This window comes from Argopecten irradians, chromosome 2 (assembly GCF_041381155.1).
Source record: "Argopecten irradians isolate NY chromosome 2, Ai_NY, whole genome shotgun sequence".
Taxonomy (NCBI): domain Eukaryota; kingdom Metazoa; phylum Mollusca; class Bivalvia; order Pectinida; family Pectinidae; genus Argopecten; species Argopecten irradians.
The window spans coordinates 31,596,776-31,623,708 of NC_091135.1; the positions used below are offsets into that span (position 1 = coordinate 31,596,776).

The window sequence follows — 26,933 nt, forward strand, 5'->3', positions numbered from 1 at the left end:
GTAAGATTATGTATATAGCCAGTATCATTATTGGTAGATGTTTTAAACTCCATACTGGATTTGGAGAATTATTTTACATATAAAATATATCTTCCATTCTAGTGTCAGAAATCTAATTACACACACGAGATTTACGAAGTTAGCGAAAAGAAATCACCGACAAGAGATTTTGTACAAAGCAAAGTCACATAAACAGGAACAATTAAAGATTTTGATATAAGTAAAATTGTTGCTGTGAAGCTCTGTTAGCGGTCGTCTGAGACGTCATCACACTTAAGTACTACCCATAAACGCCGCTACAGAATCCACATCTCCACATAATGGCGACCAGATTTGTCACAAAGTAGCACTGTAAATTTTACATGCATGTTTTTCGAAAATATTTTCACTACAAATTGCTTAATATACCCATCATAACACTATAAACACCTATTGTTTCTGAGGTATATATCATTATCCGATGTAGCTTCGTCTTCTATTGTCTTTTTACTGGCTATAAACCGTAATGTTACGGCAAATCACTGGAGATATTCACCCGATACTACAATTAACGGTAGTTTCAGAGACATACTAATAGATAATTTCTCTCTTAAAGAAAGATGCTTTATTCCTATTCCAGGTAATTTAAATCTTTTATATCTTTCGATTGTCCATAAATTAGCATTTTAGCAATAATAAATAGGTATTATGCTTCGGAGATATGATAACATCACGTGTACTTTTGACTACGTATCTTGATCACGTGGAGCTCACATCTGTATTCTAATCTTACAACCTGTGTTCATAAGTTCCCGAAATCCGTATCAATACATTTCTGTTTATGCCAGTTTCAACAGTAGATGTTAAAGAAATCACCACGAAAAATCAAACAAACAATTTTGTACCAATATCAAAAAGGCGAACTAAGTTTCGTGTATGCGCGGAATCATTTCCGAGATCGAGTGAAACGGCCTTCAAATTCCGAAAATGGAAGCTAACACGTAATAATAAATAGTTCCGGTAAGATGATATAATATAATGTGACAAAGGGAGATAACTACAATATAATACACGTGAGGATATGATGTTTTCTGTCAGCACTATCTGCTGTTGTTCTCAGAGAAACTTATCTCATAAAAAAACAACATTTTCGTGTATGATTGAAGGAATTCTACCACTCCAGTTACTGGTTATGCAGAAAAGGTTTGTAGACGGCGATGGGTACATACGTGTTAATATAAGCATTTAAATATATCATTCAATATACATTATAACGAAATACACACATAAGTTATCACTAGTAGTGCTAGGCATTAGGCAGCAAACACCTAACATCAAAGCTACCGATTTTCACTTCAATAAAGAAAAACGGAAAAAATACAGTAAGCATTACTTTGTAGACATCTTGTTTTATCTGAGGCAGATTCATGCATTTCTCACATGTAATGGATATGAAATTAATATGTAATACATGTAAATGTATAGGGAGTAAAAAACTCGCCAACGAAGAATGTAACACTAGTATTGATGAGGAAATGCAATGCCCTGTCAATTTAAATAATCAAATTCTGTTCATTATAAAACATAGCAATTGGCTTAAAAAAGTTTTCTTGTCACAATATAAATCACTCCGCCGCTTGTTACACTGTTTTTGATTGGTTGAAACAACGGCGCAGCAGTGTATGTTATAAAAGAGTCTACCAATAAAAATCAGTTTACTACGGGATTTTGTAGATATAGAGATATTAAAATATGCTACAGTTATATTTCTATACTTTTTCTGGTATTTGTGATACTAAATCTAATAAACGAGCTTTTTAAATTTAAATGCAAATGATTCAATATTCGGTTTCGATTGACAAATTTCATTTGTTAATTTGTCATCAATTTGTTGCTTGCCCATAGCATGTAAAAGTAGGTAATATCAATATTTCGTCAGTGAGATAACAGCTGTTTATGTTTGAACGAGATCAATCATTAATACAGGACTCCCAAGATTCATTATTGTTTTCTGGTTTATAAATGAAAACGTGACATTAATTTTTGTTCAGCGTTGTTAGGTCATTGAGTTATATTTACCAACGTTGGGCTGTTCCATTAAAAGGATAACCGAATACCAATGCTTGTCCTGCTTCCGAATGATACGCATGCGTGAATGGAGTGAGTCGAGACAGTCAAGTCAGCGTTTGACTATCTACCAAGTGTGCGCGAGTTCCTTACTTTTCTGCACAATACTAGTAATCATATTACGACGAAATAGAGTTTATAAACTTCACTACTACTAAACGTCAAAATAAAAGTTACTTTAGCTAGCGCCCGAAGAAGATCATTGTCTTAGTTAAGATATATATTTATTGTTGCAAAAGGATTATACTCTAACTATGATGCCCCCTCCACTTCTATGATGCCCTCTCCACTTCTATGATGCCCTCTCCACTTCTATGATGCCTTCGCCACTTATATGATGCTCTTTCCAAGGCATAATTTGGAAATTACCTCGATGGACGCAAACAGTCAGTGTCGTGTGAGGACAACAGTTTGTGTGAGGGTCCAACAAATCATCTGTTGCCCGAGAACCTAGTCGATAAATGTTCTGTTATACCCCATTGTAACGTCACTCCGGTCCAACAGCACATTTTAACAGTCGATTTTAACAGTTATTTGGACCGCTCGACGGAACAATTCATTAATTTGCATTTTTGTCAACAGAGTTTATATAAAAACTTTTTTATAGGAGTATAACAAAAATTACGTAATTCACGGGGCAAACTTTCACAAACGGCAAGCATGTCACTTGACAAAGATCATCATTTAAAATTATGTGCAGGATAATCACTTGAATGTTAACATGCTGCAAATGCACTTGGTGAACAAAAATCTTTAAACATATTTTTTTATACATTTGATAACCTTTGAAAAAATGACCTTTCAAATGTAACAAAAAGTTGACTTCAGATATTTAATATTCCAATATTTGTGCCGGATCTTAGGACCTTCTATTGTATTTTAGGCATAGATAAAACCAACAGAGCACAGGTTCCACTAATGAATGCACAAGGTACCCTGACAGTCTGGCTAGTATTTACACGGCATGGTTAATCACCACCTGTACACTGTCAGCTGTTGTACAGGCGAGAAACTTTCATCAGGAGCCGAGAAGCTTCTGATGCCAGGCAGACACCTACAGAGACTTTTAAAGGTTCCAGGATTAAAATGTCGTACACACAAAAACGTTAGGTCGGATACAAAGTAGAAATCGATACCGAATTCTTAACAACGAAACATTAAAAAGTGTTATACTACCTAGGAGCAATGATTACCGTGTAAAAAAACTACTTCTGGGAGTGTATGATGACATTCCTGTACACAGTGGTTGTGCGGTCTCCAACAAGCTTCGACAATAGGTCATCGCGAAATATTTGATAGCCAGAATCAAACAGGTTTTCTTAATTTCTGTAAGAGTACCTCTTTAGGTATTTGAATTTCACTAAATAAAAAAAGGGAGGGGAAGAAGTACACAAGTTAAATTGGTAAAAGGGCATTACTTTTCACGATACTTTGGATCCGGACACTGCAATCTGTCAAATGGATAAGCATACTAATAAAACTGAATATACTATTTACAGTCACGATTTCTTTCATGGAAAGTAGACTTGGTCTCCACTGCTAAAACATGATAAGAAAACACAGAAAATATCTCGAAATTCGAAATCCACGTGTGGTTCGGTTGCCAGTTTGTGACCGCATGTTAGTATTTTTTCTTTAGATATATCAGCTTCCATATGCCAACTATACCTGGAATGTCATATAATGACCCTTGCTTTTGATATGATTTAAAAACAATAAATGAAACCAAAACCAAACTAAACATAAAAATAAAAAAACAATGTCTGATTTCGTTTCTTCCTATCTCATTTCCTTTACTTAATGTGCCTTATAACAGTGACAGCTGACACAGGCCAGCCTGTACCACTAATTGTCTGTTTATGTCTCCTACACCTTACCGAGCTTTACAAAGTTAGATATGAATAATCTATGGAAATGGTCTTAGGGCTGTTTTAACTAAGATAGCATTAGTCATTATGTAGATAGGGGCAGTGAAGACTAATTTTTATTGGATTTCTTCAAGCCCTTCCCACGAGGGAAAACTTTATGTGTATGCAACACTAAAAAACGAAACCAATAATTTTTATGCAATCGTTCGTTAAGTCCGTTTAGCCATTTATCGCCGTGTTCCATTATCAGAACTTTAATCTTCGGACGAACTATTTGATCCGCGGACGAAATTCGCAGTCACGCGCCGGAAATTGAAGAGGCTCTCCGAACATCAATGTATCATTGAGCAAGTTGTTGATTGTTGGTTACCAAGAAGTAGCCTAGTTACGCTCAAGTAGAATATGTTCTAGGTATCTAAACAATAGCAATGAAACGATATGCTTATTGTTTGAAATGTTTACTATTAATCAAATAAGAATTTTATAATCTACTTAAAACATCCAACGATGACATATGACAGTTATATTCTGAAAATATAATCCCGAATACTGCGCAAATAATTTCCTATCCATTATTTATATTGCAGTCGACATATTTTGTAAACTTCAATGTGCAACATCATTATGCTTAGAAAAAGTGAAAGTAGAAACGCTTCCATAACGTTTCCCATTAAGCACACTTCTAAATATACATCGCTGATGTTGGTCAAGTGAGGAAATCGCCGTCTGTCGGGAGTGTAACTAGTCCCAATGTTTATAAAGACTCTATCAAATGGTTTTTATCCATTAATGGTCAAGCAAGCGAAATGGCGGTTTACGGAAAAAAGTAATCGGCAAAGCCGGTCATACCATAGTTCTGGTTGTAAATGGCTGACTGCGTGCTGAACAGGATCAGTGGTGAGGATACGGGCGTTTATTATGCTTTAAATCATCGTATTTTGGATTGTCATACTACAGATTCAGTGTTGTGGAGATATTTGTTGGAATGGGTTTACAATGTAACCTAATTTATACAATCTATCATTTTTCATTTCAATTTTATTTCACATAGAATACTTAAACATAAAGTAGGCAATGGATAATGTAATTCACGGAGGTATACAGTCATGCGCGGTCTAGGATATACTCACACAGCAAAGACTCTACATTCAAAAGCGAAGATGGTTAAATTGGTGTTTTTTAGGTTTTTTTTTTTTTTTTTTTTTTTTTTTTTTTTTGCTACGTTGCTTCGTCTCCATTCCGTTTGTCCATGAAAACTTGATTGCCATGTCCTCTGGAACAGAATGTAAAAATCGTTTAAGCTTCTTTTGCATCTCCTGCCGTTCATTATATTGTCATTTTGTTTTATGCTTCAACGTTTGCGTTTTAGTAATTCCCCATTCATATACTTTGGTTAGCATCACTGGTGAATCCAAGAAGGCCGGTTCGGCAATAATACATTACAATGACATTAAACAGATCGTGTGTGTCTGCTGTTTATTCATTTATTTATCCCGTAAGAAATTTATTTTTTATTTCAGAGAACATAACGTTAAACACAGCGATCCAATGAACACTGCTCAGATAAATGGGACGAGGACGTAAAAATCTATATCGCAGATGTCAACTCGTAAAGCCATCACGTTTGTGTGTGAAGAAGCTTTTCGATGATAAAGACTAAGCGCCGTGTGGACAGGGATCAGGAGCTTCCGATACCGTGAGGAACTCTACGGAAATGAGACAAAGCCGTAAAGGAAGGTTCCGGCTAGGATAAGTAACGCAGCTACTCCAGTGACGAGGAGCCGACTATATTTATCCGGAGTTTGCTCTTAACGAGACCTACAAAATCGCATAAAGATATCTATATATCTAGGACTCAACGTTACAAAATCTAATGTACATTGGAAATCCCTCATCATGTGTGAGCTTGCTCGAGTTCTGGTCTCGCTTGTTCAACCCCTCTAAGTTAATATCGGAGCTATTTTGTAGTTGTTTCTGAACATAGTTTGATAAATTGCTAGTTTCCTCACTGCATATTATTGTCCCATGGATTAAATCATCATATTTGGTCATATAAGCCGCGTGATGCATTTGTATAAACAAAATGACTATATTATAATGACAAACTATATCTTAAACTCCACATTGCTCTATAGCCATTTTGAAATGGTCCGTCTGTTAGATTGTGGTTTACATAGGACTTCGGATTTCACTCTGGTTTACGAATGTTGGGACAAATGGTTTGGTAAATATTTGATGGTAATTGACGTCTTTAAGCAGACGACATGTTTTCTTCTAGAGCACATGTGTGCATTATCCTACTTTTTTAGGAGTCTCCAGATACTTTGTTTATCTTTTTACAATAAACATTCGTTTAATTTATTTTCATTGAGATTGTGGTTTCATCGTGAAGTCGCCATCATTCTACAGCGGTATTCATAAGTGACAGAGGAGTGAAATAGCTGGTATTATCTCCATTGTGCAATGTATTTGATGACGTGTGTGTTGGCTGTACGTGCATCTAAAGTGATGACCTCACCTACCAGAATAAATGTACTTAACACGAGTCAAAGAATTGTCGTCTGCAAAGCGTTTATCTGAATTCTTTATTAACCAGAGTCGAAATGTTCCAAAATGACACAAATTGACATGTTTTGCGTTTGCTGCATACAAATTCCCCTAAAGATAAATTAGTAAGCGGTTGACTATGTCATAAACCAGATATCGACAAATTTTAAAGTCAGCTGTCATATTTGTTTATTATAGTTGTCTAACCGAATGCGATTAAATCACTATCTATCAGTGTATAATCCATCCGATATTGCTAGAATTGCACTTTATGTAGAATACTACACGAGAAATTGGTGTCAGAACTCGTTACATTCTGTTTTAAAAAGCACCCTAAGTTCTGTGTCTTCTCTCAGACCACTAGTTAGGAATTCAACAAGCGTTGTTCAAATTTACATAAATTTGGACAGAATCGGAAAACGAATTTAAATGAAGACGTCAGAAAATAGAAAATACAGTTATGGAGATTTGTACCAGAATATTTTACCATTTTAGTTATTTTAGAGGAGCTCATGTAGAACGGGAGATTGCGAATCCCCACCAGCAAGCTGCACCAAAATGTGTTTTGATTACAGAAATAAATCTCAGCATTCTACACACGGAGGGGAAATGAGAGAAAATAGAGACAAAATAGCCACAGGGGTCGAATTCTTCGCATGTCATCAACCTCATAAAGCCGACGTAATTTCGGGGAAACCGTACAACATTCAAAATAGCCAACCATGCGCATCCAACAACATAGCGTAAGCAATACACACCTAATGTAATAGTGTCGACATTTCAAACCATGGACACGATCTTTAATATTTCCTGCTGGGAATGCTTGATTACGTGCTTATTTGTGTGAAATACAAACTGTTTACGATTGTTTGAATTCAGAGCCTGTGACAGAAACCATTTTAAGTAGACCCGACAACTGTTTGGAAATGCGATACTGTTCCTGGATGACCTTTCGCCTATCCGGATAACTGATTTTTTATTTATGATATTAGGTATTTTCTCGGAGACGTGCAAAAGTCCTACATTACTATTAAGTTGCTTGCACTTATAAAATAACAAAAAAGAACGTATATGTTTCTCCCATTTCTTATAATTTTAATGCTTCATGCGGCTCAATATAAGATGATTTTAGATGCCTTACTCTACCAGGAAAAGTGGTTTTTATTGGTCTGTACTTAAGTTATTTTCTCACGATAAACTTCTAATGCACTCTTTTTCATTTTGTTTGCCATAAATCATGTTTGTGTTTAAGTTTTCCTCAACCAGCATTATTTGGTCCTCAGCAGCTCAATGACATGTCCTAGAAGTACAATGGCAGTTTTATCATGCGATCTCTTTTTATTTAATTCTTTGTTTACACCTTATGTTTCGTTGGCATAAACCTTTGAGCCACCTAGAAAGCTAAAGGTTTCCCCTCCGAAGGCCCCATTACAGCGATGACATCCCGTACATAGGAGTGTCCTAGAATAAGAATTAATTGAAATTTAGATGACTCCTGAATAGTGAGATATTGCAAGACACAAAGTTAAAACCCCTAAAAAATTAAAAGAATTGTAGCTTGAATATTGATTATGTTGGCGAAATATTCTTCTAGCATGCAACTGCAATGAGGAGAGTGAGTACAAAGTTGTGCCATGGAAGCGAATCAATCTCGCCGGGATTAGAGTTCAAACGAAGTACCTTAATCATAGACCCCAAGTTAGGTCTTAAAGAAATTCCGGATTTCCACTTTTGGGAATCAAACAATACATGTCAGTCCCGTCAGGTAAACTTCGGTTGCTTCACTATTCTTTTGGTATTTATTCTTCTCCTTTTAATTTGTTACTGTGAGATTTTATGTATAAACCAATCTATGTCTTCGGTCTGTGGCAGTTTAATTATTGTTTAGTTGATTGTTGTGGCATGGCTGATTAAAAAATCTGGTTTTTGAAGATAATCTATTATGGCAAATTAATTCCAGTACATCAGATGGAAAAAAGTGATTATGAATTCTTGGTTTATAGAAAAACATTTTTAGGACAGGATGATAATATTGATATTTTTTTTTCACTTTCATGATTAACAAACACATAGCGATGTTAAAGAAGAATGAACGGTTCCAACGTCATTAAAGATATACGCAGTTTAAATATAGGCCAGAATTAATGTCTTAGGCTAAACAATCCCACAGTTTATTCTATGATTCTTTCGAAATTCATCGACAAATAATTGACTTTGTCCAAAATTTGTAAATGTTCATCCTTAACAAAGTACATATACATCTTTTGGCATAATTTCATAATTTGATGTCCTCTAACATCTATTTTGTATCACTTGAATACCTTTGAATCTTGGATAATGGATAAACGAGTAATAAAAGAGCATCCTAATGAACGGGACAGATGTATGATGTATTCTTTCATTTATTACCTTGTGTGTCTCTTGTGCAACTCAACAGTAAAATACCAACTATCTCCTCTAACTCTGCTGGTTTTTATGTATTTTTAGCGTGCTCATCTCAATTGATCGCATCACCAACAGAGTTTAGAAAAAGTTATTGCTTTAATGAAATAAAATTCAGAAAATGGCAAATTTTCTACTAAAAGTTCCATAAAAATGATTGCATATCAACGTTAAGGAGAACGAATTAGGTTCAACCCCATTAAACTTGTATTTGGTATTAATTGTAAATCATCTCAGAAAACGATCCATTCATAGCTGAAAGTACATCCAACTTCGGCTTGTTATTAATGATAAAAAACATCATCTCTTCACTCACTTTACGGATAATGTAAATTATATTTAAACATTACCTTAGGATCAGAACTGCCAAACAAGATCCGCAGATCTGTAACATATTAAACTAGAGAGGCCCTGGGGCAAACCATATCAAAACAGAATAAAGCATATTCGTCGGTGTTTAATCAATTGATTTAATTTTGTTGCACAAACAGATTTCTGTTTACTTTAACGAACTCGTGTAACAAAATTGGTTGCGTAATTACAGCTTAAAGTAGGATTACCGTAGCGTGTTGTATTGGTCTTAACAAAAGATTTCGATAGCGAAATCGATGTCTTTCATTGAAAGCTCTCACGAGTTTTTTGTTCATCAGTAGATATAGGGCTTCTGACTCTTCAGCTCAAAAACAAGCCATCTAATGTAATTTAACTAAGTGAGCTCTTTTAGTCAGCTTCATTTATGTCTTAGTTGGCTTTCAGGAATCTTTAACAACAAGCAACCTCCCCTGGTGTGGGTAAATGTAATGTATAAGAATACTATTTGAACTGCTTTAAAATAACTGGGTTGATTTGACATTCAGCCCATTTAGCTACATAACGGTTCGATTAACATCGACTACAAATAGGGTTATAGAATGGTTCAGTGAACATCTCTCTTTTTAAAGGATTAACGAGATTGCTGTTTTTATCTGACCGGAAGTAATGAGGATCAAGCTAAACTGATGAACCAAACAACAAATTAGGCCCGGACGTTTTGCAACATCGTACGGATGCCCATGTAAGCTTTTTATGGTTTCATTTTCATTATATGATCAGAAAAGCTTTTGAACCGAGTAAAAATTTATCGATTATCTTAGTTACATCCGGTTAGATTTTAGTGTCATAATTAATTACAGAATGGAAAATTACGTAACTGTTCCTTGAATGTGTTCTGACTGTTATAGCATATCTGGAACTCCTTTAAATGAGATGTTACTTTCATTTTGGTAGCATTAGTCGCTTGTTTTAATCTTATTGACTTGAATAGTTTGAGAGGATCATTGCCGTCATGACCGGCCCAAAATATAAATATGAATTATATTTCTACATTAAAATAAGTGCTATATCTCGATGAAATGTTCTTAGACGGCGTGTGATTACTATGTAACAGTCTAAAGCTCATTAACGGTAATGTTATATGTACGTTTGCTATACATTTACAGCATAGACGGGAGATCAATAGTGATATAGTCTTTATTTCGTAGATGTAAGAATGCCAAAATCGTATCCAACTTATACCAGTCGTAAATGTAAATTGTAGAAACATGGGACAATCATTTTTGATTTAGCAGAAACGATATATATAAAATATCCAAATTAATCCAAAGTAGACGAGAGGTATTTAGAGTATGCAGAGATCAATGTGATTTTAATAACCTTAGAATGATCTTTTGTCGTACAAATAATAGCAATACCAATCAATCTGAGTTCATGCATCTCTAATTCGTAACTAAAAGAAACCTATAAAAACTACGCTGCAAATCAATCCAGAACTTATGTAACATTGAGGATCACAAATTCTACTTTTTTGTAATAGAAGTAGTTAATATAGCGTTTTTATTTTAGCGTTCTTTAAGCTGATATTAATTCGCTAAAATACTGGTATGAAATAGAAATATGATAAACCTGGGTATTTTGCGCATAATTGCTTTCCTGTTTAATGTTGTCTAAGGAAGTAAATATAAACGGGGCTTCACTAGTTCAGTTATGCGCTAAAATATAGACCGCCGGAATAAGTCCGTTTGCAGTTACTGTCAAATGGCCTGGCTTATACCGATGGTAACAGAAACAAGCAGGAAAACCACTACAAACACGACGGTAAATGACAATACCACTTACAGAATAATTCAATATCCAAAGTAACTAATTGATTAATGCACCTTCCATCCGATACTCTAACATAATTCAGATTCTGCATTATTTTTCTTGTCTAGATTTCCCAACAAAAATGAGGAATAAATCCCCAAGATAAATGAACATTTGTTATTCATTATTTGTCATTTTGGGCTGTCTATGGATTAAAGTATTAAATAATACCATTTCACATTTACTAGCATTATGAAAGGTTCGTTGTAAGGCAAACTAAATGTATTCTACAGCCCTGTCTCACAGTGGGTTCCTTGAACCCTCTTTCGTGTATAAACTTTGGCTTGATTTGAGATTAAAGACCATTCCGATAGCTATATAAGAGGACTCAAGGGAAGTGTATGTATGCATTTGTAAACCGTATATATGTAAAAGGGAAGTGTATGTATGCATTTGTAAACCGTATATATATTTTCAGAGACAGCAGTTTGTCTCCTTATGATTGTAGGAACTATCAGATGCTGTATAGTGTGGTCCTAATGAAGTATACCATCGAAAACACCGAGCAAGATTACTGCTGAAACAACTATATGAATATGATGTGAACCAATTTGTCCGTTCCCTTTTACCTGAGCTTTAAGACTCTTCCATCTCTCGACCCGTCGAAAACACAGCCGTACTCAAAGAGAGAATGCATTTATGTATGACAAAAAAGAAAAATGGTAAGAAGAATGTCACTTAAGGGAGGAAGGATAACATCGTTATTGGGGTACCTACAATATCAAAATGTCGTATTCCTTTACTGGGTTGGATTGAGATGATACGTGATTAGCGGCTGTATTGCGCACCCTATACGTGACAGAGAAATACATGATAGGTATATTGGTGTTCTTTGGCAGTAATAAAATATACTGGGGTTTACTATGGTAGTAAGACCTAGGATTACAGCACCCCAGAGAGTTCAGCCTGGCAATAAAATCCTTCATGTCACCTGTAAGGACTAGAATTTTAAATCAGCAACAATATATATATATATATATATATCTAAAATCTAATTACGTTTTATTTAAATCACTAACATTTGAAAATATATCTTATTTCATTCTCCGTTTTCATATTTGTAGCTTTGTTGTCATGCCTACCAAACGTTAAATTCACCTTTTGATTGCTCAAGGATGACACTAACCAGAATTATCAGTAGTACCTTACGCTCTGGAGATGCAACCATGCAATCTTTTCTCGCTGGTTGTTCTTTATAATTTAATTATGCTGAAAACAGATGGCGGTGTATCTATCGCTATTGTCTTTCTTCAAATATGTTAAGAGCCAAGTGAGAAATAAACCAACGGTACATAAAGAAATATTTTGGCTATTCTTCGCTACATTCGGAAACTCAGCAATCAAATAAATATTGCCAACGTTGAGTAAAGAACCATGTTTAATGCAGGTTCGAATTAGGTGTTATAAATTATAGTAAAAAACACGTATGTCGAAATTAAATAGAATCCACAAAAAGAAAATAAAAAACAGATACGAAATATCGTATGGTATGAAGATATAGACAATTTGCATAAAATATGCCATAACGAATTCATGTTGAAGGACGCTCTAACTTTTAGAATCTAAAGAATTACACTTAAGGCAAAAAGATAAAAGATAAGGGAAATGGAGAGATATAACAGAATACAAGGTATTCAAAGTTACAACATTAACTCATGGTTACAGCTCACTAGTATTGATACTGATCGTATCAAAATACACACTGATGTAATTTCATTGTTATCCTGAAAACTCTACTGTCGTCGCTGGCTTTTAACGCCTCTTATGATTGATTAATGTTGAAGCGTATGAATTTCTCAAAGAGAAAGAAGTCCTATAAAACTGGAATATAGGAGGGCTCTTTACTGAAAATTCAGTTATCAGTAAATATGGGAAACCATACGTTAGGAGCATCTATTTTCTAAGTATTGAGATTTGTTCTGTTTTATCGTTCATTTTGAAAGGCTTAAAGCCTATAAAAAGACTAAATTACACATAATTAAACATCAGCAACAATATTATACCAAAAGACAAAGGCAACATTAGTCTAATAAAGTCGAACGTAACATAGAAACAGTTTCTGAATCTCAATGTTATCCTTTCGGTACCTCTCCATGTTGAGTTTTACAAATTACAAAAGAGATAATTATAACAAAATGAAACTGTCCTATGCTGGCTGGAGAGCTGTGCGGGTTGTCACGGCGCTGCCTAACCCAGCCCAGTCTCCATGACTCCGCTGATTGTCTCCGGTAACCAACGAAAATGGCCTTTCTTCGAATTACCAAACAAAGATGGCGCCTGTTGAGGAGTTTCACCCTGTAAATATGGCGGACCTGACGGTATTTCATTTTAAATTAGAAATGGTTTTCGTAGCTGTTCTATATTGCACGTTACCAAGTTGTTGGAGCATACACTTGTTTTTGTGGGTTTTTTTTGTCTTTTTGAGGATAAGAAAAAATTCATCTTGGTGTAAACATCTTCAAACTGAGGATTAAAGTCGTGTTAAATATTTTTAAGATTTTATGAACCTCCGTTAACAAATTGCAATGTTCGGCTTAAGCTATTTCTTGGAACAAGATGTGAGCTATTAAACATGAGACGTTTTGGAGTCGCAACTTGTATTTTGTTTTGGAAATACATATATTTTTTTAAACGAGTCAAGGTTTCTGATCGAAGCCCCACCAAAGATGAATATAGAGTTGTAAAGTGAACAAATATTATTAACTAACCTACACGTAAGGATTATAAAATGAAAATTTTGAGACTTTCATTTACCTGATTAGTTTTATAACTGATTTGGGAAGCTATATCTAAATAAAACCATACATAAGACTAATTTCATTAAAAATAATATAGGATATACTATTTAAAGCAATATTACATTAGTTTACCTTCCGGCTTCAAATTTTTGCATAAATCTAGCGAGCAGAGGAGCGAAACAAAATCGCTCGTTAAATGTAATTGCAGAATGATGCGGGATGACTTATCTATAAGATGATGTTGCAGAGTTTTGCTAACAGTGCTGCAAGCTTTGAATGCCACACGTAGCCTGACGATAATCAAGGATGTACTCCTCTGAGTCTCTGTCTCGATTCGACCTGGAAGTTTTGAGATTTTTTAATAAAAATTATCAAGCTATTTGGAAATGTTGTCAAAAATTGACTTCTATTAATAGTAGACATTTTTATGCAGGGTATTAAGAAATGACTCATTTGGTTGCCATTTGGAAAAAGAGTTTTTCTTCGCTTTGAGTTTGGACGAATTTCTCCAATTTTACTACCTATTTTGGTATTTCACTGCGACAATATATTTAACTTTATCGAGCTAATTTTACTGTGAATATATACTAAGTTCATTGTTTTTGAAATATTGATGTTGGGAATGATGCAGTATTGTAACCCATTTTTTCTATTGAAGTAATTTGAGAACTTTGAATTTTTATTCTAAAATACTACTAAAGAATACAAAATATTAAAACGGGGCATAATGTAAGGACTTAAACCCCCGTTTTTCTGTATGATTTAGAAAGAAACCTTTTCCCCATTGATGTTTTTAAAAAACTAATATCAGAATTTTTTTCTATCAATGGTTAAATCTGGCAAGAACGGCTAATATGGTGCTCAATGTTATGTATGTTGCTACTCCCAGAGAAAAAAAGTCTTATTATTATACATAACTACTATATTTGTAAAAACGACACCTATACAATAAATTCTGTAGGCATTCAGTTACGGTTTTATTTATAGTGTATATGGTAAAAACGGCAAAGTTCCAACAAAATACATTATTTTTAATGAGTATCTTTGAGTTGCAATAGCTCAATGACGAGCACGCGGATATGTTTTTCTCCCTTTTACTTCTATGGTATGAACTCAGGATATTTCCAAAAATCTATTAAAAAAAAGTTTATTGCAGAAAAATTTGGACTTCACAGAGGTGTTCACCCTTAAGACGATTGTTGCATTTTAGTGCTCAAGTAAATCGGGATAATGACTTAATGTGGAGACATTGATGAAACAACGGAAGGGGATCTGGAACAAACCGGGAACTTCATTCGTGTGATAATATTATTGATAGCAAGAACTACATGTTAGATTGAATCGTGGACTTGTCATTTTTTTCGTATTCCATGCTCACATGCAGATTTCGACACCATGACGAGTAGTTCACAATCGACTCTACTACCCAGATATATGTGTTTAAAAGATCATACTGTAATAACATGTACAACTCTATGCAGTAGAGTACAAATTGAATTTCTACATCGAAGAAATGAGCGTATCGTTATCGATGTTTCCCTAAACCTCACAAATTTGATATTAACTTGATCTCAAGTCTCGGCTTCCACAGTAAAATATCGCTAGCAGACAGTGTGTAATATTGTGGTAGGGCGTAGAACCTCTATAAAACGAAGCCATCCAATTGTCTGTGTGATGTACACCAATCTCCCGGAACAGACAGCCCGATCTTCGGTTCTAGATGTTATAGCCTATACTTGCCTTCCGTTCACGCTCAAAGGTTCTCATTTCACCGAGTTTGCGTTCACATTGTATCGTGAATTATTGTGTCGTAGAAATTCGTTTTGGTACTTCAGATTATCAATACAACGCATGGGCAATGATTGCTCAACAGGCGCACGCGATCACGCCAAGGGCAACGTTTCCTTCTCAGAGACATATTGGTCCACGCACGTGCCGGTCTGTCACGCGTGTCCGACCTATAAACGCCACAGCACGTGCTGGTCGGTCGGGCGTTGCACGAAATATCGACATTTAATGGTTAACTTATAATACAATTTAGCATAGCATTGTAAACTTATTGGGATTTGTAACCTTTATTATGGTCCAGTGTAATGAGACATTTACCGTCCACAAACCGATTGGATGTATTATGAAGTGTCCCCTAGACGTATGCAATACATTGACTATCGGAAATTTATACAATAACTTTGTGGCCCGCTGATAGTTTATATGGGTATCGGAGGCAAGTGTAACAGTATTTGAGAAGTATTCAGAGAGATGTATTGTCTGGACACTCGTCCACATAAACTGAACAATTGTAGTCATTGCGAAGGGTAGTTCTATTCCAAGCATTGCAACCTCACATAAATGCAGAGTTCACTTGCTGTCATCGACTAAAGAATCATGTTTTTTTTCTGATAACGGTTACAGCTTACATTAACTTCGTAAATCTTTAAAAAACAATATTTTCTGCCTCATTACCCCCCAGCCCCACCCCAACCCCCATCCTTCCGAAAGGTTTTGCCGCTCACTTGTTATACAATCTTTTATATGCATATGGCTTGAAACAATGTCTTGCATTTCTATTTAATTTTCACGTTTGATAGTAAAAAAAGCTTAGGTGATGAGTATCCAGATTATTGTCTCTAATGACCAGCCTATAATCATCTAGGTCTAGGCCCTTTAATAACACGTACATGGTATTTATCTACCAAGTTGTACTACTAGACAATTAGGCAAACGGGTTCGCGCAAGGCGCTATTTGATTCGATGTGTAAACAAAGAGCTTGTTTTCACTCAATAAAACCCTACTACAATACACGGCTATAGAGACCCGGCCAAGCGTTCGCTTGGGCTTTATGCTGTTGTTTTGTTTTGGTGAAGATATCGACTTTTCCTGGATAGAATCTCGGTTCAATTGAATAGGATACAAAAAGAAACGCTGCTCTTCCTTACAAAATGAACATCCGTTCAGAAACGTTTACGTAAAGAATATTTTGCATCTATACGTTCAATGTTATTTTGCTTTAAATTAAAATTGTCAGTTTGGTTAATCTAGACCTTATACATTCACAATCCCACAAAGCCAGTGTTAAGGTTTTTGAAAACAAAATATAACCAATACCAAAATGAACAGACGACAACAGATCCTTACATGTTTCTAACAACACGTGACTTACCTTGTCCTCGTGCCTAAGTTCTATGTTATGGAGACTCCTGTCTGTATGTACCTATAAACCAATTCCATACACTACACTTCTGATTTTTTCTTCAGCAGCTCCCGACCCGAGCTTGTGTTTTACCACAGAATGAAGCCTGCTCCTTACATTCAGGGAGAGCTCTCCTCTGCTGATATTTCCCCCTGTATTGATCTACGTTCCACTATTATATCTCCTGTTTCTGTTGTAATTCAATCAGCTATAATGAGTAAAATATTGTGAGGCCAACATTTATATCAACTATTATCATAATACCGCGCCTTTCACCCTCCACCGCACATGCGCCAGTCCTGATGAAGCTGGCGGACAACACACAAAGTCACCACAAAGCTTTTAATAATACTTTCGTTCGAGTGCGTTTCATTATTTGGATTCAGGAGAAACATTGCTTTGATAAAGGTCTCCATTGATCTGCTTATCACTGCCATTACATCTGTGCCGATCTGCGTGTTAGGGGTATTAGCTTTTAATTTCCGCCATCATTTACCGATCCACTATTAACAAGAAGGGGGTTTCTGCTTATATCACAGTCATTGTATATGTATGGCAGACCGGCAGTGGCGATCAGGATACAATGCATAATTAAAGTAGATATGAATGTGAGAATTAGCGTTTAACAATGGGATATGGACTCCTTGTGTTAAACTTTGACAGCTCGTCACCACAGAGTTTCACTCCGTGCTCTCGGACAATCACGCGGACACGAGTTTTCTATTAGCACCGGAAGCAAGGACATACCCTCCAATATTGGTCTCGGATGTCCGATAAGTGACGCCGAGTTAGGGACAGGATAAATTCAAATATTGGATAAATACTATATAAATACCGACTTTATATGCAATATTTGTATAAATTGTTGTGATGAACCTACTTATCAGACTGTAAAAATGCATGTCGATTTGATAAGCGTTCTTATTATTTTATTTTAGACAGCGAAGATATGTGCTTTAATGTCATTTTTTTATTTTCTAATATATTATATTTGCCATTCATGACTTCGGCGATGTCCAAGTCCACTTTCCTTTTACGGTGTTGTCGTGCCACCTTATTACGAAAATATGAAAATAATTCATGTTTGCTAATTAATAACTCTTCTTCTTTAGCAGATGCCTTACACCCAAGGTTTCACCAAAACAGGATAATTGAATCATGTGCAGAGCGATAAAGGCAATGGCGATGATTATAATTTTGAATTCTTAATTTTTTCGATAGCTTTTTATGACTATTCGCAACTGGGTGTTTTTAGAGCTGCACATAAAATCAGATTCGAATCAGTTTTCATTCAGAGCTACTTCAACTTTACTTGTGTTTTAGAGGTTAGGAAAGTGCATAACATTATAGTTACATTTTGTGTACTATTTTGTGTTGCGTTTTGTTATATGTCGGCAGTAGGTACTGCTCGTCTCGTTCAACCAGACCCTTGTTGACTAGTATAAAGGTACTGGTAGATCCATCCAGGATTTACAATCACGGCTGACGGGAAATATATTTCTCGAATTATTTCATGTTCTCTTGATTTGTAATACTGAATTGTCTACTAGATCAAAAATGAGAAATACGAAATCTTGCAAAAGAAGTACATGTGTAAGTCAAATTCATATGGTTTACATACTACGACATGGTAACAGTTTATCTAAAGAGACACTAAAATGATGGTTGATAAAAAAAAATGCATATGACCTTAATGAGCAGATATTTGGACATATTGAAAGCAATTGAAAGCTGTTAGCATGTAGCATGGTATAAAGGAAGTGAAATTTAGAGCATCATACCACTTACGTGGATTAATCTTTATCGCATATTCATATAAAAAATAAATAACGTAATACGTTTTACAGCGAGATTAAACTTGTTGAGAAATATAGTACTACACTTAAAACCACCGAACATCGGAGAAGATGGTAGGGAAACAGTGTAGTCAGCTCTTGATATCTGGAGAAACCAGCGTTAGTGGAAGATTTGTTTCTCTCTGACAGGTATTAATGTCAGTGAACCAATGACTGGGTAACGGAGCTGAAACACGATAACAAATAATCTCCAGATACATCAGACACAATCACGCTCATATAACAGATAAGGTTTAGGTGCCAAGTTTAACGAAAAATAAACCGCGCGTGTCACTCCCCCTAGGGATTCGCCTCAACATGTGAATGACATTTCTCCGAAAACCCAACACCTTTGTATCTCAGGGATTTCACATCGTGCCTCTGATATAACAGTGAGTTTAAAAGTCTTAGAAAGACACTGTCAGCTGAGGAAATGATGCGTTAAAACATTAATATTTCACTGGTTTATAGGATTAGGTTGTATCCATATCTCTGTGTCAGGCGCCAGAATATTACCAACGAGACCTTAATTTTAGACTTCTGGAGTACTGATAAACTCAATTATACATTGTTTTATTGAGATTAGAAAAAAAATATTCATGACTGGTTTGTCCGTAGTCAGTATAATATGACCGGCTGGAGTGCGCTTGTTCGGTGTCCTCAGCGGCATGCTTCAGTGAGATAGCACTATAAAATGAGCAACAGTTCTACTATTACAAGGAGACACAACACAACAAAACAGTCTCCAAAAACATAAGACATTCACACATCGCAACACACCGCACTTATAAAAGAAACTATGATGTATCTTGTCATTTCTTTCCTTTTTAAAGATTGGCTATACATAAAAAACATGTCTTGAATAAGGTCAAAATTAATCACAATATCATGAAATACAAACAAATAACTAGTTTTATTGACTTTCAAATACAATGTTGCTGTTGTAGGTTACCAATCACATGCTTTATTTAGAAACTTAATTCTACAAGATTGGTTAGGTCTTGTATTATATCCCCTAAGCTAAGATACATTTACAGCTGAATTCGGTAGGGGGGAATTGCAATGCCCCATATACTTACATGCAGATGAAATGGAAATCAGTATATATTTTGATTTAATGTTCATGCCGAAATATTTCAAAGTTTAGATTTTAACTTTAGTCTACAGGTATTGGTCGGTTTTAAGTGACATACCTCAATGACTACAGTTTGTTAGAATCATTAGAGCATAACGACTCAATTCTCCTTAGAGCAAAAGTATTGATGGCTAGAAGGGACACATTACTCAAAAATATAAAATGGATTAAACTAGATATGGATAGGATAGTAAAAGATGGAATAATCAATAATTTTAGTTCTGTATTTTTAAGGAACAATACGCGCTAAAAGTTATTTGGGATTCTTGACAAGCTTGACAACCATGCCATGTATTTCAAATCGTTATACAATATATATATGAACAAACATTTCTGTATCATGCAATTGATTTTTGTCTCGGAATTCGTCAGTGACATAAAATATAAAACGACCGGATACAGAATTCACCTGTATCTATAAGCATGTTGTTGCTACATCAAGTGGAAGCCTGAAACTTAGAGTGTGTCTATTGAAACATTGTGGATGGAGTGTTCCATCAGTTGTATGTTCCACTTCTATACTTATATTTATGGCGTAACTTCGTGTATTACAGAACGGTTATTGGTTTTTATTTACTGTATGCGGAGGAGGCAGGAACATTGTCGACAAAGAATATCATTTTTCTTCATTTCAATATCGAGCTAGAGCACGCGGTGCTTCCGTAATGTTATAGTTCAGTGCCATAAACCCGGAGTCGTAGCTCTCACTCATATACATGTAATACATTTATCATCTGAACTGATCAGCACGTCATATATAAACACCTGATACATACGTATAGCTTCTTTATAGTTTTGTTTCTACCTAATTCTTCAAATACAAACAACATAAGAAAGAATCATAAAAAAAAAAAAAAAAAAAAAAAAAAAAAAAAAACCAACACAAACCAACAAAAAAGATTCTAAATGGTGCCTATAAAGACATTCATAGCAGTAGGTATGGGTCGAGTTTAAGGGTTTCGTATCCGAACTTCATTTACATCGATTTACACTAACCTTCCCGTATTTCGTTTTGAAGGGCACGGTTTACAATGTTACATTCTGGTAGCCATACAATTGAATAAAAATGCCACTAATTTGTTATAATGATATCAACTTTCTACTTTTATGTTCAAAATCAACCGTCTACAAGGTCGCATTGTCTTTGTTGTGAAACTGTATCGATCACATTGATATTCATTTCTATTGGGAGAAAAACTGTGTAACTTTCGTCCATTTGTGTTCTGAATAAATTTCTATTCGCATCCATGATAAATGATCTTAATGTGAATCAGATCTCGCGAGATTTTGTGTGTGTGTGTGGTGTAGAGGACAGTGGACGAATAGAACGTTTATTTGTTACTGTTAGTCACCCGTTATTGACCGTTTAATGTGTGGTAGACCTTCAGACAAATTACAGGAAAGAAGACGAGTTTATGATAGGGGTATACCTCACATAGGTAGACCCAAGAGACGGCCATGTCAGACAATCGACTTATTCTGATGTTTTTAAGATATGTTTTTTGTCTCTTATTGTGATATCATCACTTGAATGAAAAAAGATGTATTTAATTTTAATTAGGTTCAGGAAATATTATGCTAAGTATTCAAGGCGTTCTTTTCACAAGTGTACATGTATTCTTTTGATGTAATGAGCTGATTTCTCGTGTTGAAGGTACACACTCAAACTCAATAATAGAGTGCAAATGAAGTCGCCGTTAAAACAGAAAAATACAGTAAGCTGCAGTATTGTTATTTTTATTGACATTTATGCTTGCCATCCCTGACGTAGAAAACCAAGAAAAATATCAACAGAAATTCTTCATTTTACTCTCTTACTGTTAATAAAGAGCCTAAAATATAATGTTCGTTACTGTCGCCATTTAACCTGTCTGTATTCAATGCGTATTTAAATTGTGATACAAATGGTCTCATACATTATGTTTATCTTAGAATATATTATAATACATTGAAACATCGTGTTATATCAGTCGAAACATCTATTTCATTATTAGAGGTTCAAAACACAGGTTTAAATGCTGTCGCTAATTCCAATGTAACGTTCGTTACGAAATTAATATCGGGTTCAAATAAATACCCATTGTTGTTGAAATTTATCACAACGTTAACGTACGTTTCTGCGAGAGTGTCTTTTCTTATAAAATGACCACTAAAACATACACTATTATAATGAATCAATGATAATTCTGCGTAAATCATATTAAAGGCCCATTAACTTTCCGGAGCAAAATATAAAGGTTTCTTAAAAAACATAAATGACATCAGAAAATGCGTACCGATGACCTAAAATAAGGTTACGACACCAAGCATATGCAAGATTTCCTGCGTAATATATGAAAACAGTGGAGAGTCAATTCGCTGTTTTGCCGTCTGGCGCAGTGATAGTCAACTACCGCCCGGTATTTAGGACGACGGCGGGAAACATAATACGACCCGCGTTATGAAAATAAACATTTTATTTATTTTAATCAAATCGTTCGGAAGGTGATGATAAATGTAGTATTAACGGTAAGTTAATAATTTTTGCGACTCTACAAAATTATCGATCTTGTTTTACATTCCCATTTTAAAAATTGAAACCGTTTCGGAAAGGTAGTGGGCCTTTAAATATGTTGAATAGCGTAGATATAAGGCTGTAATGTTCGTTACTGTCTAAAAACAGACAACATTTCCATTCACCAGTTGAAATTGTATGAGCCTATGGAGACCTTATAACTTCAGTATAGAAACAGTAAAAAGGGAGTTTCTAATCGTATTATTAAGCTGAATATTCGAATGGACATGTGATTTTGAAATGTGCGTTACCGAAATGTTCGTTCCTGTGATTTACGAAACTACCTACAATGTATATACTGAATCGACAGCTATACCTTAAATGGAACACGTGACTCGAAGTGAGTGCCCGCCATCATTTCAAGGTGAAATATATTACCGGAAAGGCTGTTGAAGACATATGGCACTGTTTTGAAAAGTTTGACGGGTGAGTACCTATTTCATACACAATTTTAAAGATTATGCTGTAGATATGGTATATGTTTCAATGTGCATTGTAGTTATTTAATGTCTTAACATCTATTTTAAAGTGAAAATTTCTTCAAGTGTTCGATAGAATAGTGGTCACAAGTGATTTATTACATTGAAATGTTCGTTACGCTTGGTAACGAAACGAACATTTTAGCTATTTGCATGCTCTTTCTTGTAAAAAGTTTATTAAATTAGGCAAGCACATATCAAAAATGTTTATTTCTATTATATAACCGTCATTATAAATACATAATGCACAGTAGAAAATGTGAAATAGTCTTATTAAAAACCTGTATGTCATATAAAGAAAAATGGATAGGATTTTAATATCACAGTGTTTATAGTCTGAGCGGTACAATGCTTTAAATCGACGGTATCCTAACAAAAAAAAAATACTTATGAATACACTCGAAGCAACTAATTGCTAACTATCATTTTAAAAAATAATCTTTGCAACTTATTTCATTTGTCGTATTGTTTTCCTAGGTAACGTACATAACACATGGAAGTAACGAACATTTCATCATGATTATTACATTGTAAAATACGATAATCGTGACTAATTGACACTTAGAACACATAAAACTGCAACATTTGATTGAAGTTTATGTTAAGACTGTACCTTGTGTTTCCTAACCTTTGCCTTTTGTATAATATCGACTATTTTGTTTTCATTATCCGAAGGGTATTTTCTATTATATATTTTCCTTTTTAACAGGTAAATATGGCAAAATCGAGAGCAGAGATTCAAAAAGCTTATCGAGAGAGACAAAAAGCTAAAAACAACGAAGAATACCTGAGAAAAGAAAGAGAAAGAAGAAAAAAACGCTATGTACCTACTGACAAACTTACCAAAAGGGAACGGTTAAGACGGAATATAAAAGGCAAAGAGGCGGTAAAACGCCATCGAAAACGGAAACGTGATGCAACCATTGCAGTATTAGAGGTTGAAGATCATCGTGAAGAAACAGAAACGAGTGGATATGAAATTATGGACAGAAAGTACGATCTACGTTCTCCTGAAGAGCCTGGCCCCAGTCACAGCTCTCCCAGTCAACTTCTGGTGCGAATGTCTTTTTCTAACAGGAAGAACGGTCCACGGAAGAGAATCGCAAGAACACTGGCGAAAAAATCAAGACAGGTATCAAAATTAAAGCAGGGTTTAGAAAAGCTGAAGACAAAACACAATACTACACAAAGGAGGTTACAGCGACTTCGTCGAAAAGTATTCAGCAAGGAACCGATGACGCCTAACAGCAAAACAGAGGCCCAAATTCAAGAGGCTGGATTAGATAAAAATCAGGCAAAGAAAGTAAGGAAACAGCTGTTAGTGAGCCATGTTGTCATGGATGAAATGAGATCAGCTAAGGAGAAGAATAATCCGGGAAAAGCCAGGATTCTTCATAACGTGGTTGCAGGTGGCATTGTGAAAAAGTACAGGTGTGCTAGTGTGCTCAGTAAATGGACAGGTTTAAGTAGAAATAAGTTAAACAAAGCTGGAAAGATGAAATCAAAGACACTAGAATATACAAAACAAAAACGAGTGAGGGAAGTCGTGAAGTTTAAGCGGCATGTCATCGACTTTTTGGAGAGTGATGACAACAGTCGTAACATGCCTGGAAAAGCGGATAAGATTAAAACAAACACACACGAAAGTACCCAAAAGCGGGTGCTTACTGATTATCTATCAAATCTTCACACAAAGTTTATGAGCGAGAATCCCACCATCAAACTCTCCTTGGCATCATTTCAGAGAATAAGACCAAAATATATCCTGACAACCTCCTTCATCACTCGGAATTCATGCTTATGTACCAAACATCAAAATGTGGCTCTCATCCTAAAGGCTGTACGTCAGTTTGGTGCTAGTGTCCCAGCCAACCCGGAAACATACGCTGCAAATCCTCCACTTCAGCAGATACGGGATCAAATCGACGGTACAGAATTTACATTTGAGGAATGGAAGCGTGTAAGTGTCGAGGACAAGGGAAAGCAAAAAATGGTTATGAGAGTCGTTAAAGTCACCAAGACAACGGAAGATTTCTTGGACTATTTGGAAAAACAAACAACCGAGTTCTCGGATCATGTAGCCAGAATGAAAGAACAGTATACCCAGATTCGCATACTAAAGGAAAAGCTGCCAGTCCACCACGCCGTAGTCCATATGGATTTTGCGGAAAACTACAGTTGCAAGAGCGTGGAAGAAATCCAATCCGCCTATTGGAATCAAACTGGTGTCACCCTTCACCCGACAGTGATCTACACACGACCCACAGACGAGTCTGAAATGCAGCATCAGAGCTACGTCATCATATCGGACGACCAACATCACAACGCAACTTCTGTTGCAACATTTCTGAAAACGATTGTCAGTGATGTAAAGAGCCTTGATCCAAATGTAAGCTGCATTCATTACTGGACTGACAGTCCAACATCTCAGTACCGAAACAAAACCATCCTGCACCTTGTTGCAAATCACCAAGAAACGTTTGGGGTGTCTGCTAGGTGGAACTATTTTGAAGCAGGGCACGGAAAGGGTCCATGTGATGGCCTTGGCGGATCGACAAAGCGAATGGCAGATGAGGCTGTTAAGTCAGGAAAACTAATCATCCAAGATGCAGCAGACTTTTTCGCCTAGACCCAATCTATTCACTGCACCATGAAACAGGTCAAATTCCGCTTTATCAAAAAAGAACAATGTCAGGAAACCGAAAGAGAAATAGCACTGTGGAATGCAAAACCAATAAAAGGGACTATGAAGTTGCATGCCGTGGTAGGAAGGGGTGCTAATAGTATCCTGGTCGGGAACGTGAGCTGCTACTGCGCTCAATGCTTAGAAGGAAGCAACTTCTGCGACTTGTGGAAAAGGGAAACAACGAAATCCGACGTACATGTATCAGCTGCAGTTGCACCGCTCTTTAACAACCAACCCCAAATACTACAAGTTGGCCATGACGTGGAGTCGCTGACGCTGCAAATTCAGTCACCATTTAATGGAGCTGCACAGGCAATTGATGATGGTTTATCGACACCTCCGCCGGCATCTGTCAATGAAGATTCAAGCGCTAGCAACTTAAATGAGCAACATCCAGATTCCCCCGACATAGATGATTTTGTCGTTGCGCTCTATGAAGGCAAATGGTATATTGGCAAGATCATAGACGTAGACCCAGATGATGAATTCCAATTTCACATATCATTCATGGAACAGAAAAAGCGCATGTTTGGGTGGCCTAAATCTCCGGATACCATTTGGTACATGTGATCAGACATTTTGTTCAGAATATCGGAGCCACAGCTGTCAGGGAAGTCAAAGAGATTGTTCGGTATCGGGGACGAGGTGTGGAAAAAACTCGACACTCTACAACTGAATGTGTGAGACGGTAACGAACATTTCCCTTTGTGAACAGAACATTGTGCGATTTGAAGGTGTGAATACGTTTATGGTCTTTTCAATTGATGTTTTCGTTGTGTGACAATTTATGTTATTCATTTGAATAGGTCTGTGAATGATGAGGACACACGGTTTAGTATATCGATATAACTGCACACCGTAACGTACATTTTCTCACAAGTAACGGAACTTACAGCGTATTATTCACTAGAATTATATAAAAATGTACAAGTTCTCCATGTCAATCTTTGTATGTTTTTCGAAGTATTTGTATAATGATGGCCATTGAAAAAGAGAATTAACTAGGCTTCGTCAAAGTTTTTTTATATGTAATTTTTCCTTAATTGTCTAATTGCTCTTAAAATGTGTTAAAATTACATACAAATTTTTCATTATTCATTTGATATAAGTCTTTACTTATTCTAAATGAAAATTCTGATGATTGAAGATTGTTTGCGTTTGTTAAATATTT

At 35.6% G+C, this 26,933-nt stretch overlaps 1 protein-coding gene and 1 pseudogene across 1 annotated transcript in view; one reads left to right on the forward strand and one right to left on the reverse strand.

Annotated features, from left to right (window-relative positions):
* Window positions 1-17,286, reverse strand: part of LOC138315146 (uncharacterized) — a 59,427-nt gene extending 42,141 nt beyond the window's left edge. The window contains exon 1 of the mRNA XM_069255935.1: window positions 17,044-17,286. The gene's annotated coding sequence lies outside the window, so the exon portion shown is untranslated. The remainder of the gene's footprint in view (window positions 1-17,043) is intronic.
* A 6,505-nt stretch (window positions 17,287-23,791) lies between these two features.
* On the forward strand, window positions 23,792-26,446 carry LOC138316598 (uncharacterized; annotated as a pseudogene).
* The last annotated feature ends 487 nt before the right edge of the window (window positions 26,447-26,933 follow it).